A 15,486-nucleotide genomic window follows, 5' to 3' on the forward strand; every position below is an offset into this window, starting at 1 on the left:
TTTATTTATTTATTTATTTATTTTTAGGACATTTTTAAGTAGGTTAATATGGTGAATACACACTAGGTATAATTATCTCAAATCTAACAACTCGTTTTTCAGCTTACATTAAAATCGTCCCATTTTTTACTTTTAATCCAATGAACAATTTTGTATTCATATCTATGCAACAAAGCACTTTTCCGTTCATCATCGATACCTATTTTGAGTTTACAAACAGAAACATATTTTTGCTAGGTTCGATGAATATAGAAGGAAATTTCCTTTCTAACACAAATGAGCGAAAATCTTGTGTACACGATTTTTCAAGAGATAGTTTTAACAATAACAAAAAGTTCACTGCCACAGATAAAGGAAATCGTGTAATGGTCCTTTTTGTCGTCGACTTATTGTAAATAATAAATGAGGCATTGTGGCTTAAGCTGTGATACCTCCTAAGTCCGAAAAAAACAACAATTCTCTTTTTATTATTTTAAAAAAAAAAATAAATACCGAAGCATCATGTCGTACCGGTTTAAAGAGTCAATCATAAAACTGGTCTTAACACATTTTATAAAAATATTCGGTAGGAAACTTTCGTAACTTTTTAATCAGAATTGATTTTTAGGATATTAGCAATCATTTTAATAATTATTGATTTTTTCCTGTTCGAAGAATTTTATTTTTTATTTCCTAAATAACAATATATTCTTATTAAATTTGATAGCTCAGGAAGATAAAACATTTTTTCAAGGCACACTTTTTTAACATATTTATCACATCAATATTACAAATGCTGCGGGCGTGTACATCATTGTATTAATATTGACTAAATGATTCCATTAACATTTGTAACGCAAGGAAGGGTGTGTAAACGAGCAATTTGTAACCAGTGCGAAGGCCGAAGTATGGTTGACTTCTGACTGCGCTGGCAAAACATCGGTGTTAGTTTGCTTAGAGGCAACAATTTAAATCTTATAGTTAGGGCTATTTCCATTGCAGTGAGAACTATTAGAAATATCAAGTATAAGGCATGAAAACTAGAGTTCAATGTTCCTGGAAAGAAATACTGAGTTAATAGAAATAAAATCAAGTACTAAATTTGATCATGAGATCTAAGTAAAATAATTTAAATACTCAATTGTTTTTCTTACTTAAACTAGAATTTCTATGATATAGGATGTATATAGATTGAATGGAAACAATTGAAATTTTTATATCAATTGTTGTATTTATTTAAAACTAATCATTTACGTATAAATTATAATTATTTATGATTTGGCAATATAAATTGAACCAACACATCCGATAAGGAATAACAGATTTTTTTTTATTATGTTTTATATGCTTTATTGAGAATCTTTTTAGATTCACTACAGTATCCTAGCCTCTGTTGAAAAAATATATAAAACTAAAGATATAAAATGAAATATTTGAAAAGTTTTTCTTTATTTGAAACTGATATTTCGCCCTTGTAAGGTCATTTAATCTAAATTTTGAACAGACACTTAGCTTTTCTACGATTGTAATAACGCAGAAATAGGATAAAATACAGAGGGGTTAGGGGACTGAATTTCTTTAGAATTAAGGCCTTTCCATAGCGGTATTATTTATTTTTCTCCCCACTTTTGGCTTACGTTTCTAAATTAAAACCAGAACCGAAAGACTTAAAGTTTGCAATAGAAACGAGAAATGTAGTCCCGACTTATGAAGGTAAGTCACTAACGCAATCGGATTGTATAAATACAGCTAGAGTGGCAGGTTTTGAATTTATAGATGTTTTAATACAGCATATAAAATATTTCTATAATTCAAAAAGATATCTCTCAATTAGAACTAAAAAAAAATTGGAAAAAGAGAAAATTCCAAACATACTTGATGAATTAATATGTGGAATGTGGATTCTCAACAAAGTACTAAAATGAAAGGTAACCCTTCATAGTCACTGGATGATGATCCTATAGACCAATCATAAAAGATCAAGTCAAGAAACGCATTCTTTTTTGAAATTTTTCACAATTCAAAAAGTTTATAACTGAGCCAAAGGTAGCCCAGTAATTATTAATAAAATATTTACCATCAACCTAAAAAGCAATAAAAATTGCAAAACTTTTGACTCGCGCTGTTAGTTGATTTTTTCTTAGTTAATGGTTGTAAATATTTTTTTTTATTTAAAGTTGATGTACGAATACTTCTAACTCTGACCGTCCTGAGCTGGTTTTGGAATTCAGCGTCTGTTACTTGTTTCATTCTATATGTAAGACAATAAATTTTAGTTATTATAACGTATCAGTAAGCTTCATAACCCATATATCAACATTATTAATATAAATAAAAATGAAACATTGACTGAGAGAAGTCATATTTTTAAAGCATTATTCTATTCTGCCCCGGGACATAAACAAAGCGGCTCTGCACATGTGTGTCTAACGATTTTAAGTAACATTCTATTCTTAAACCATGTATTTTCATATGTAATTAGATGGATTTTCGAGATGAACGACTCATTTGTAAGGTTGTTAAAAAACATATATTCCATCACCGAAATGAATCTGATGTAATACGGAAATAGCGAACGTGATAGTGCTTATCGTAAAGGCTTTTGATAAGTTACTATCACGAAATAGAAAAACAAACAAAGCGTATATAATCAAATTAATTGAAAACTGCAATCCTATTTAATCCTTTACGTAGTTGTACATTTTTCGGTTGAAAAGTTCATAGGTTCAATATTCTTTTCAATTTATTATGTAACTTTATTCATCCAAACTGAAGGGTTTGCAGCAAAAATGAGGTAGATCCCATTTTCATGTTTTCAAAAAAATATAAAAAACGTTTGTAAATTAAAAACTTTTATTTATGTGAAAACAATTTTTTTTGGTGAGTTGTAGTGGAAAACTTGCTTACTTCCCTTTAAATGGTCCACCATTAAAAAATTCGAAATCGTATTGATCTTGGGTAATGTTGAATGTTATTTTTCCTCCTGATTTAGATTGGCCTTAATATGTAAATGCTCAGCGTTCATGAATATGAAGTGTAATTAAAAAAAAAACTGTAATCATACATAATTTTCTTTTTGTTGGAAGAATATCGTATAAAGTGGATTTTATGAAAGTAGTCTGGGTGGCGCAAAATAAAGGTACAAAATAGTAGAGAAAACCATTTAATGTAAAGCAACGTTTCGTCCCACTTTGTCAGGGCTAAATGAAAACAAGATAGAAACACTGTAAGAAGTGACAGAACATTAGAATAAATGTACAGAGAGTGGATTAAATATGCCAAAAAAATAATATATATATAAAGTTACAGCCTTAGTCAGCTGTTACTTCGATGTCAGCTGACTGAGGAGATCAGCTGATCGCATGTATATAAAGGGATGTACCGAACCCAATAAAGTTAGTATGTTACAGCAGTTCTCACGTGTTACATCTTATTCCTTCTTCTCTTTTTTGACATTTGGCTTTCGCCGATACTTAACTTATATATATATCTGTCATTTTTATTAATATTTCCTTTATACTGTTACTGTATTATAACATTGTCACATTTACTTCACCTACCTTTTTACCATATCAACGACTATTTCTAATAACTATTGTTTAACAATTTATTATTCTTTTTTTACAATTCTGTAACACCTGGCTGTATTTATTTATTGGTAATTATTTTCTCATTCAGCTATATTTATACTTCCCTAACTTAAGCTCATTATTATTTTACATAAAAAGATATTTTCTTACTTTCTCTTTATATTTAGTCTAATTTTCTGTCACTTCTTACAATATTTTTATCTAGGTATCATTAAGCCCTGGCGAAGCCTTGCAAAGTGGGGCAAAACGTAGGTTTACATTAAATGGAATTCTCTACTATTTTGTACCTTTATTGACTGCCACCCGTACTATCTTCCTAATATTTTTATTTTACTGGTTTATGTAACGTTTTGGAAAATAATTCTTTAACATTCATATTAGGAAACTGCTAATTCATCTAATTTATAATAATGAAATATTATCGAATTATATAAATTCATTTAATATTTTTAGTCAAATTTATTTTTCTTAAATGAATAAATAGGTACTCATAATTATATATAAATTTAACCTTTTTATGTAATCGTATTCAGAATTTATTTTTAGAAAATATTGAAAGAAACAGTGATAGATAAGATAGCGCCTTGCAAGGTAATGTACACCAATAGGTAAAGGAATTTCTTCATATTTACTAAAATACTTCACCACTATTACACAAACGTACATTATTAAATAGATACAACAGCAATAAATAATATATAAACAATTTTAATGTATGAAGATTTCTACGAAGTGTAAGATGCTGGGCGCCACTTCCTTGACTCCGATGTATACAAACAAATTGATCGCACTGAGGAGTCTGACCTAGATTCCGACTTCCCCCACTAACCAACCTCTCTTCCACCAACCCTTACCACAAAATTTTTTATTTACTTTTTTTATTTTAGGTTTAAAAAAACTATAATTTTTATAATGGATAATAAATAATTATAAGAAATCAAAGGTGATTTTGTAAATTATTGTATTTTGATACAAGCTTAAAAATACTATAATGTAAAACCGAGCAATATTCCTGGAGGGAAAATAGTTGTATTTTATTTATTAAACGTGCAATTCGATATCCCCTAGTCGGGACCGAGACATTGTTGGTTAAGCGGGAGATTATCCAGTGTACATAATGAAGAAAAAATTAATTAAACTAAATTTAGTAAAAATTAAAATGCAATACAATAGTTATTAAGGTCATATATATATATATATGAAAAACTGAATTGAAAAATTTAGGATTTGTCCAAATACAGTTAGTTTTTTAAAGCTTGTTCAGTGCTTTATGAGTTTGCACAAGTTACTTACAATACAGTTTGAGGCACTTAAGAGACACAACGAAACTAATTGTACAAAAGCACATGTTTTCAATTCCTTTTTCCTATAAAATATTATTTTTTTGGATTCACTCCCTTTAAGCAGAAAATGTAGATATAAAACTAAATACATTTCGTTTAGTCACATTTGAGGTTACTAAGGTTCTTTAAGTTTTAAATATTAATCACAAAGTCAGTTATTTCGATTTATTTTACTGAACTTAGTATTTGTTCAAAACATTATTTATATTATATTTACTTTTTACTCCTGATTAATACGAAGAACCGGTTAAGCAGAATTTTACTAAATTTGTAAATTATTTCTTTCCTTTCGGTGAAATGTTATTCCCTTACCTGAAATACGTAAATACTCAAACCACATTGAAAATATATAAATTGTTAGAAATAGCGTAAAACATAATGATTATTATAAAAAAAAAGTTGTTAGCTTTATACTTTATTTATCAGTTTATTTTAGGCTGAGTCAGGAAATTTAAATAATTATAAATTCCATTTTAAAGAATCAAAGATCTTTTTTTAGCTAACTGTATTTTATGACTACTTTGATATTCTCTTCTAAATTCTAAGATCGTTTGTTTTTAGGAAATAAACGTGTAAACAAGATATTGTGTCACTAACTTACTTGGGTTGTTACATTTTCAACAGTATAAGAATAAAAACTATAGTTGATAAGACTTCAGTGAATTAAAATCTAACCTCTAATTAAGTATATTTTTTTTAATGAATTATTTATCGATTGAATGTATATCTAAATATTTTTTTAATTCACATTTCATTTTATTCCAAGATCCAATATAAAACAACACATTTCAACAACCACATTCATGTTTTTAATTGAAGCCCAGTTTCAAAGAAAAGTAAAATCCCAACACCAGCTTATGCCAACTACCAAACTATTAATTCAAATAGGGGCTTTGAAAAAAAAAATATGTGCTTTGCTTTAAAAACTATCTTAAATGCTAATGAATTTTTTTAACAATATATTTTAATAATTAACACAAATTTAAAATTTTGAATAAATTACAACTGTTAAGAAATAAATATGATCTTTATATGTGATGAATGTTACTCACGAATCCATTGTTTTCTTACTACTTTGTTATTTTTCATTTTGGAGCTTCTTTATCATAAAATTCACACTAGGAAATACGTGTATTTGTGCGCGTGCATTAGTAGAGAGATTCTTTGAAGTTCACGCCGTCTGATGTTCTAATAGTAAAGAATTGTGAGTTGAATTATAATTATGCGGAGTTGAATCAATATTGAAAAATTATGCTAAGATTGAACGGCGGTATTGAGGGAAACATTTTTAATTGGACTATAAAGGCAAATATGTTTTCTAATTAAATATTTATTTTATACCGATTTCAGTACTAAATATTTGAAAACTGAAATACAACTTAATGTATACAGTAAACCTCTTTCTTGTAGCCAGCTGTTTGTTTTCCTGGCAGAAATATTTTTTAAATAAAACTTATATTAATTAATATATTAAATAAATAAATAATAAATATATTAATATATTAAATAAAACTTATATTAATTAATATATTAAATAAATAAATAATAAATATATTAATATATTAAATAAAACTTATATTAATTCTTTCAATTCATTACACAAAGATAATAATTAAATTCGGGTAATTGTTTTTTATTAATAAATAAAATCAATAAACAGAAATGCTGTATGAAAGACTGCTATTACTGGTCTGGATTAAAAACAGATATCTATTCCTGTGGACTTGAGTTACCAGGTAAAAAATCGTAAACTTTACGCTTTCCAAATAATTCAAATATTATATTTTTCTGTATTATTTTAAGAAAAAAAAAAAGGAGACAAGATTGAGTTAGTTGAAGTACTTCGAAAGAATGGTCCAAAATTACAAATGTTTAAACTAATCAAGATAGAAATTGAGGGTAAAAAAGAAACAAAAATAACCGGCTGCAACCGAAGAAAAATAATCATTTGTTAGACACTATTCCTATACCATGTCAGATCGTGATTATTTCTTCTTTTGATTAAATGCATTATTTATTTTGACCAACAAACATCATTGGGGTTTAAAATAATTACTTATATTTTTAAGAACATTTCTAAAAGTAATATCTAATTATCAAAGGCTAAAGCTTTAAAAAAACGTGTAAAAGAAGTGTGATTTCACAAGATAAATAATAAAAGCATTCGTTTTCATACCGTTAGTATTATATAAAAAGGGGAAACTCAAACATTTTCAGAAAAAATATATTTTGAACTTTGCCTGGTATAAACAATGCTTTTACAGAATGGAAAATTTGAAAATCTGGAATACTGCTAATAGTATATCACATAGTTATATCAATAAGTATCAATGAAAATTTCAGTAAAACACCGACGATATTTAAATATTGATATATTTTACCATTTTTTCCCTGTTATATTACTTATATGCTAAATTTATACTCTATTAAATATATTTATGTTATTATATTTATTATCATTTTTAATTTTTTTTTTTTTGGGGGGGGGATTTCATGTCTATAATTCATACTATATGTATCTATAATTTATTCTTTTATTTCTTTCAGTATGTAACTCATTGTTAATACGTACATCAATCAATATTAATGAATGTTGCTTCCCTGACATATCGCTAGAGTATTTTAGAAATATAAATTAATAAATCTGATTTTTCTTTTCTTTTTTTTGTATTGTTTTTTGTTTTAGTCTGACATAAAAATTCATATTACAAGGCCTCTAAAATAACGAACAGTGACAAAGAGGTAATAAAATTTCTATAGACTGCCAGACTTACCCTCCGCTGAAGACGACGCAAGGTGTTCTGGTAGCGCAGGGAGTGAGTGAGCCGCTCACAGATAGCACTGGCCACCGACTGATAGGAACAGGGCCTGCGCTTAGTGTCCTTAGTACGACCCTCAACCACCACATCTCCAGTTTAATTACAATTTTCTCCCTGAAAAATATTACTTCCACATTAAATTCCCTTATATAATTGTATTATTTTTTTACACATTTAAATATTGACAAACGTAATCAATAGTTTCTATTGTAGTAGCTTTTAATATTTTTTTCCCCACCCCTAATCTGGAATAACTCTTTAACAATCATTTTCGTACTCACTTTTCATATTTTGCAGTATTGCTTATACTTTTTAAAGCCATAGTAACAGAGCGAAATGCGCACACACAGTGCATACCTGCAACACCCCTTAAAGTACTCATGGGTGGAAAAAGGAAGGAAACTTCAACTAGCATCTTTTGTAGTATTTATTATTTATTTTTTCAATTTGGAGGGTACGAAAAAAACAAAAAAAAAACAGAGCGAGTTTGAGCTTTAGGAAGATGCAATTAACTAATGTATTGTATTTCAAAATCGCGGCTATCATCAAAGTCCGGCTGAAATAGAATTCGATGAATTAATTTCGTTAATAAAAACAATATACAGCTTCCAAGCTTTCCTTTTTCTTTTTTTTTTTTTTTTCGAGAATATATCAATTTAATATTTTTTACTGGACAATAATAATACAAGCTGGCATAATTAAGAGCAACGGATATTGCATTAGCATTATAAATATTCATTCATACCATACGATAACAACAATACTAATAAAATTAAAAAAAGACAAATATGATACCTATAATAGGAATAGAAATCAATATAATATAACTGATTGAATAATTTATATGTAAGATAAAAAAAATTAACAATAAAATAAATACACTTGGCACATTTGACACATTCGTACCTATATAATATTCGCAATCAGTCCTGGGAACTCCGATCCAAGCTTTGCCACCCTAATGTGCAAGGTAAAGCAGCACTCCAAGAAATCCCAGCGCTCTACTCCTTGCCGCTTCACTAACTCCAAACTTTACCATACCAACTTTGGGTACAATTCCTGAAAACCGCGATACATTTTGTGTTAAATGATCGTTAAACATCCATATTATGTTCTGACTGTTAAACTATGACTAATAAACCTGACTCATTTCAATTAATTAAAAAACAAAACCAGTCATGGAAATTGGAGTCTAAAGACATTAAAATAATTTTATAATATAACTCGGGAACAATGTTAACACAATATTTACACATTTAAATATTGACAAACAAAATCAGTAGTTTCTATTGTAGGAGCTTTTTTTTCTCGAATATACCAATTTAATAATTTTTATTGGACAATAATAATACAAGCTGTCATAATTAAGAGCAATGGATATTGCATTAGCATTATAAATATTCATTCATACCGTATGTACAAAAAAAAAAGAAGGGAAAACAATGCTAATAAAATTTAAAAAAAGACAGATATGATATCTATAATAGAAATAGAAATCAATATAATATAATTGATTGAATAATTTATATATAAGATAAAGAAAATTGACAATAAAATAAATACACTTGACATATTCGCACCTATACAATATTCACAACCAGCCCTAAGAACTCCAAACCAAGCTGGTAAAGGTAAAGCAGCACTCCAAGAGATACCAGCGCTCTACCCCTAGCCGCGTCACTGACTCCAATGTTTACCATATCAACTGTGGGTATAATTCCTGAAAATCGAGATACATTTTGTGTTAAATGATCGTTAAACATCCAGATTACGTTCTGACTGTTAAACTATGACTAATAAACCTGACTCATTTCAATTAATTCAAAAACAAAACCAGCCATGGAAATTGAAGTCTGATAACAATGAATGGTGTTATTATTTGACCCACTACTATGCAAGAGACCGAAAAATAAAATTAAAAGGAATAATGTAACACTTTCATATTTAAAAAAGACATTAAAATAATTTTATAATATAATTTGGAAACAATGTTAACATTGTTAAAAACAGATTAAAATTTCAAAAGTCAAACTTTGGCAATCTATTAAAAATTTAATTTGGAAGACAGAGATTTCAGACTTAGTCAATAAACATGCTACTCCTCCCTAAAGATAAACTTGAAAAAAATTAGTTGGTTCATTTTATAATAAACCTATTAGAAAGTGTTAATGTAGGAACAAGCACACATTTACTCCCAAAGAAATTACTTCCATTCTTCTTGTGTTTAGATTGAACAGCTCTTAGGGCAAGAGAATGAAATCTCTTTGCCCGTAAATTTTAGAGCAGCAATAATATTTTAAATTGTTCAAAATTTACACTGTTGGAATAAACAATAAAACCGATTTTTTTTTTTTTTAAGAGCATTAAAAAAGTAAAGGACAGTTTTTCTTTTCTTTTAAAAAATCATTTAAACAAAATAGTGCTGGATTTGGTCTGCATTCATTACTTTTTTACGTCCTCATTAACCATTTAAAGTTTATGGGGTAAGTTCAGAACCTTACTGGTTTCAAAATACTGAAAATCTAAATCCTTAATCCATAAATTAAATCATCAACGTATCTTCAAATAAATAGAAAACGGCTCCAGGTTGAATAAATCATGCTCAATTCCTTTAATAAGAGCTAACCTGCGTGCTATCAAAATCAATGGAGAAAATTACATCCAATATGTAAATACATCAAACATTTCTAATAATGGACCATTTAGAGGGAAGGGCAATTGCCTGGTTTTCCACCACTGCTCAGCACTGAGATGACAATGGCTATTAAAAAAAAAATTCATTATGCACTTACACCGATTTGCCTAATGTAATTTTTTCAAATAATATTTTCAATATTTAGTGATATCTTTACAAAAGAAAATGGATTCATTTATTTATCCTGTTTTCCTCGTATATTTTATGCAAGGTAATAAATCTCATCAAAATTAATTTTCTTAAAAAAAACCTCTGCCAAGTACATAGGTCAGTATAGCTTCTTCATCATTTCTATTGGATATAGCTAGGTATAATAACTTATTTTTCAAGGTTTAAGAATCAATTTAATTTTTTAATAATAAATTTTATTTTATGTAATTTTATTTATCACTAGAGAACTAAAGATAAGGGAGTAACAGTGTTTGAAACATCCGTGTCAAGAAAAATGTGAATTGTTTAGCAAAAGTGGTAGATATACTGATGGAAATATCAGCGGAACATAGTTAAAACAATCCCAAACTCCAATCCAAAATGGGGCCAAATCGGACGAGCTGTATACGAAATATAGCTGTGCCGAGAAAAAATTATTTACGCATACAACGAAAGTAGTCCATAAAATCTGATAAAATCTATACTACTAGATATCAACCAGCATAATTCGTGAAAATTTTAGCGAAACTGGAACTGTTCGATCGACAATGCCTAAACACAAATTCCAATACAAACAGAAAGACATGGGCTCCCTCGTGTCTAAAATATAAACTTATTTTTTACATTTCCTATACGAACAAAAATCTTTGCTACCTACGGTAGTGATGAAACAAACATAATTACTTAATTACAAGTGCATTGACATCAAACGAATTTATATTTTATATTTATATAAGAAGTGGTTGGATATGCCAGTAACTGACTTGTTTAAAAAAAAATGTATTCCTATCACCTATAGTTTTGAATATGAGACTTACAAAACTTTTGTATTCTACGGTTTGATTCATTGTTAATATTTTCTTCTCGATCGTGTGAAAAAAAAAAATCTGAATATTACAAAAATTGAATTTTGTATTCCGGGTTTTTTTGTCTCATCCGAAAAGTCGGTATTTAACTCATATGATTTCATACTTTTCTTGACGATATGTTTTCTCCTAATAGTTTTTCTATCTTTTTATTTTTTTTAAACCCTCCCTGGTCAGTTCACATATACGGAGGGTTATCTAACCATGGTAGGAGGGTCAAGTTTTCATTATGTGGGATGAAATAAAAGTTGACCCCCACCCCAGGCCAGATTCAAACCAATCTCGCTGCAGTTACGTAAAAGTATAAGTAGCTAAAGGTTCATAAAGGTGCCCCTCAACTCCCTCGGCTACAGACGACCCAGTTTATTTTCCATTTCCGGATTGTTTCGGACTAGTCTTCTGTGATGAAAAGTTAATACTATTTTAAAGTTAAAAACTATCTTTTGTTCATTTTTAACCGTATCCCCGACCATCTCCCACATATTTGGAAAAATACGGTCAATAATTTATAAACATACATGGAAAAATACAATTACTTCACTATAGTAAAAATAGACATTATGTATTAGAGATTGAGGAAATCATCAGAAAATGGAAGGCCATCATTGTGATAAACGGAACATGCCCTGACGGAGTCCAGCAACCCCTGAGCTATAACCTAAGGTAATGAAGGGGAAGAGTGCGCCTTGAAAAGGGTGCTCTCCTATTAACTTCTTGAGAACAAAAACATTTCTCATGCTCATATAAGTACAACTTTATAAGCTTTAGAGAATCTAAATTCATAGAGCTTTCGGGATTCGTCCACTGTATTACAAAATAACTTAAGTTAATACGATTACATTTAATAGTATTCATATACTGCTAGATATAGAGTTCAGACTCTTTTCTTTATAATACATTGCACAATTCACTAAATAACATCAACAATACGTAAACTAATTTTGTGATTGGATATTATTAAATACAAACATGATAGCAGTAACAGTTTCAGAACCTAATAAAATTACATATTCTAGCTTGTCGAAGACCGACTCCCTCTTTAAATTTTTCATATAACTAAGAGTTTTTTATTAAATTTATTTATTTATTGATATTTACAACTGTATAAAAAATACAACAAGCAAAGTTGATCATAATGACATAATGATAATGTTATGATACAGCATGTAGAGAAACTACCCAGCAGTAGAACTCTAAAAACATTTTACAATATAAGGTCACGAGGCCATCTTCTTTTCAGGCGTCTCGAGGATTGCCAGGAATGAAAGTGGAAGCAAGGTTAGAAACTAGTGGGTTTGGGTGGTTAGGGAGTTTATAATGGAAGGAATGATATCGGGTTCGGGCTAGGTCGGTTACATAAGGAACTAACTAAGAGTAAAAAAGGAGATTTCAAAAACTTCCGCCATGACAATTCTATTTTGTTTATGTGAAGATCTGTTCCTACTTTTCTTTTTTACCAAAGTTCTCATTATATCCCTCATCCAAAATAAAGGGACGCTAACTCAAAACAGTTTTTTTTTAGAACGAACATTATAAAAAAGTTCTTAAAAAAAAAAAAATCAACAAAGAAACCTTTAAGTGTTTCCTGCTGTCCTAATGTGATTATGTGTATGTCTCCACTTCGGGATGATATGTGTCCAACTATTAAAATTTCTGATGTCTAATTATTAAAATCTCATGGTTTCAATGAAGTAGATCAGTTATTTTACGCCTTATTTTGATGTCAAATTATCCATCTTGGCTGTATTTTTCTTCACGAATCACCAGATCAGTAATCCTCTTATAAAAAAGTATTAATTTAATTTTTTGTTCATGTTCCATTAATTTCTTTTATCATATTGATAACCACTCTGTTTCGCAAATATCTTTCTTCGGTTATTGGATTAAAATTGTCTGCTTTGCATCGTTATTTATTCTCTCGATATCGTTTTAGGTCTCATTACAAATACATTAAATGTGCAGGCTCTTTTCAGAGCAAAGGAAACTGATCATACGCTCTCCAACTGAGGTGCTGAGGAAGATCCACGGAAGCAGTGGCCCTTCTGGGCCCTGTTTCATAATGAAAGCTAATAGTATTAGTTCAAAATACAAGTATACAAACAACGTGTTAATTACACTAATACTTATTTTTTTTCATTATAGGGAGGACTATTAACAATATTTCAGGAGTTAAAAAGTACTAAAGTACAAGTAACTATTGTACAAGTCAGTGTAATTCTGTTAAGTTAAATCGACAAGACTAACAGTATTAGTTTGTACTTTATTATGAAACAGGGCCTATAGCTGGACCACATTTAGTAATAAGGAACAAGCCACATTGTTATTGAACTGATAAAAATGGATTTGAAGTAAAATTAATTTACAAAATCATTTTATAAACCAACAACTTCAACAAGTAATAGGAGCAATAATATAGCATTAACTCATATTATTCTACCAACTATCTTTGCTTCTGCACCTCATTTTATAAATTTAAAATAAAATTTATTATTCCGAATAAAGAAAACAATTGGCTAAATTTCTTATTTTATTTAAGGAATGTAACAATTACACTTTAGTAACGAATTGAATTACAACATAATACTCCTAGAATGCCCTCAGGTAATAAAAATAAAACTTGGATTTCCCAATCATAAATAAAATATAATTGATATAAAAAATCCAAGACGGAAAAAAGTAGATTTCATTACATCCTGCTGTAAAGCGACAACTTGAGTAAATAAGATGTAACTTTTTTCAGTAAATTGTTTTTGTATGTTTGTATTGGTGATTATAGATTGACACCTTACCAATTTGAATGTCGTCATGAAATATAAACTTTTTTAAGTTATTTGTTCTATATACATTCTAAGTACATAACAGAATACGATTTTTTTGTACTTACAGAACTTCAATATAATTTTTATTTATGACAAAAACAAAAATCGTAATTTACATAATGAAACTTGAGAGTATATGCAAGTAGCAAAGGTAAAATTAGTCCAGATGTTTTCATGACCCTAACATTTTATTGCAAAGACTAAAAAATTTTATTTTTCCATGTTTTACCAAGTACATCTCAATGGCATAGTCATAATTATTTTTATATTTTTATAACAGGGCATAAAACCTCAAGGTTCATAAAAATCTGATGGAGAATATTTTGACTTCCATGTAGATATACGAATAAAAATACTCGAAGAAAGATTAAACAATAGATATTTATTTTTTCGGTTGGATCTCAAAACCTTATAGATCATAGGCCGCCTGAACCAGCCTTCTCCACGCCTGCATATCTTATGCTACTGCATACCAGTTTGCTGCATGCAGCTCTTTCACTTCTTTGTCGATTCTGTCAATCCATTTGGTTTTTGGTATACCACGTAATCTCTTGCTGACTATACTATCATTCATTGTTGTATAGAGGCGGATTGCTTAAAGCCATTTGTCCCGCCCATCTTAACCACATAGCCTTATATCTTAACCCAATTATTTACAACAACGTATTTAATTTACTTAATTAAATATATTATTATTATATTTGACTTATTTTATTATATTATATTTACATTATGTTACATTTATTATGTATACAATAAGTTTTTATTTATTTATTTTTGATTTACGCACTCAATTAACTTATCGCTAACACTTTAAAATAACAGCGTAATGAGACACTATAAATGCAAAGACGATTCATGAAACGTCTTAAAAACTAATTGTTACTTTGAATTTCAATGCCAGCTTCCAGTTAGACTTTGAAGACCAAACCATAAAAAAACGGTATTCGTTTTAGCATTTAAGTATAACCATGGCTGCACAGTTCACATTCGTTGAGACCGAGTTCATATTAACAAAAACCAACAGAAATATTATTTAAATAGTTACATGGCTACGGATAAAACATAATGGAACAACCCACTATTTAAATATTTTTACAAGTACTTCTGAAATAGCATATCTGAATAACTATTTATATAGGTAAATACTCGAATAGTTAAAATTAATAGTTGATTAAGCTTAAGGGAATTAATGAACTGGATGGAGTAATCTTAAAAAAAATTG

General features: G+C 28.7%; 1 protein-coding gene across 1 annotated transcript in view; it reads right to left on the reverse strand.

The window, feature by feature from the left end:
• LOC106677699 (BTB/POZ domain-containing protein 2) overlaps positions 1-7,813 on the reverse strand; it is an 82,767-nt gene extending 74,954 nt beyond the window's left edge. Inside the window, exon 1 of the mRNA XM_014415779.2 lies at positions 7,687-7,813. The gene's annotated coding sequence lies outside the window, so the exon portion shown is untranslated. The remainder of the gene's footprint in view (positions 1-7,686) is intronic.
• Positions 7,814-15,486: the final 7,673 nt, after the last annotated feature.

This window comes from Halyomorpha halys, unplaced genomic scaffold, assembly GCF_000696795.3.
Source record: "Halyomorpha halys isolate HHAL.00 unplaced genomic scaffold, Hhal_1.1 Scaffold106.1, whole genome shotgun sequence".
Classification (NCBI taxonomy): Eukaryota; Metazoa; Arthropoda; class Insecta; order Hemiptera; family Pentatomidae; genus Halyomorpha; species Halyomorpha halys.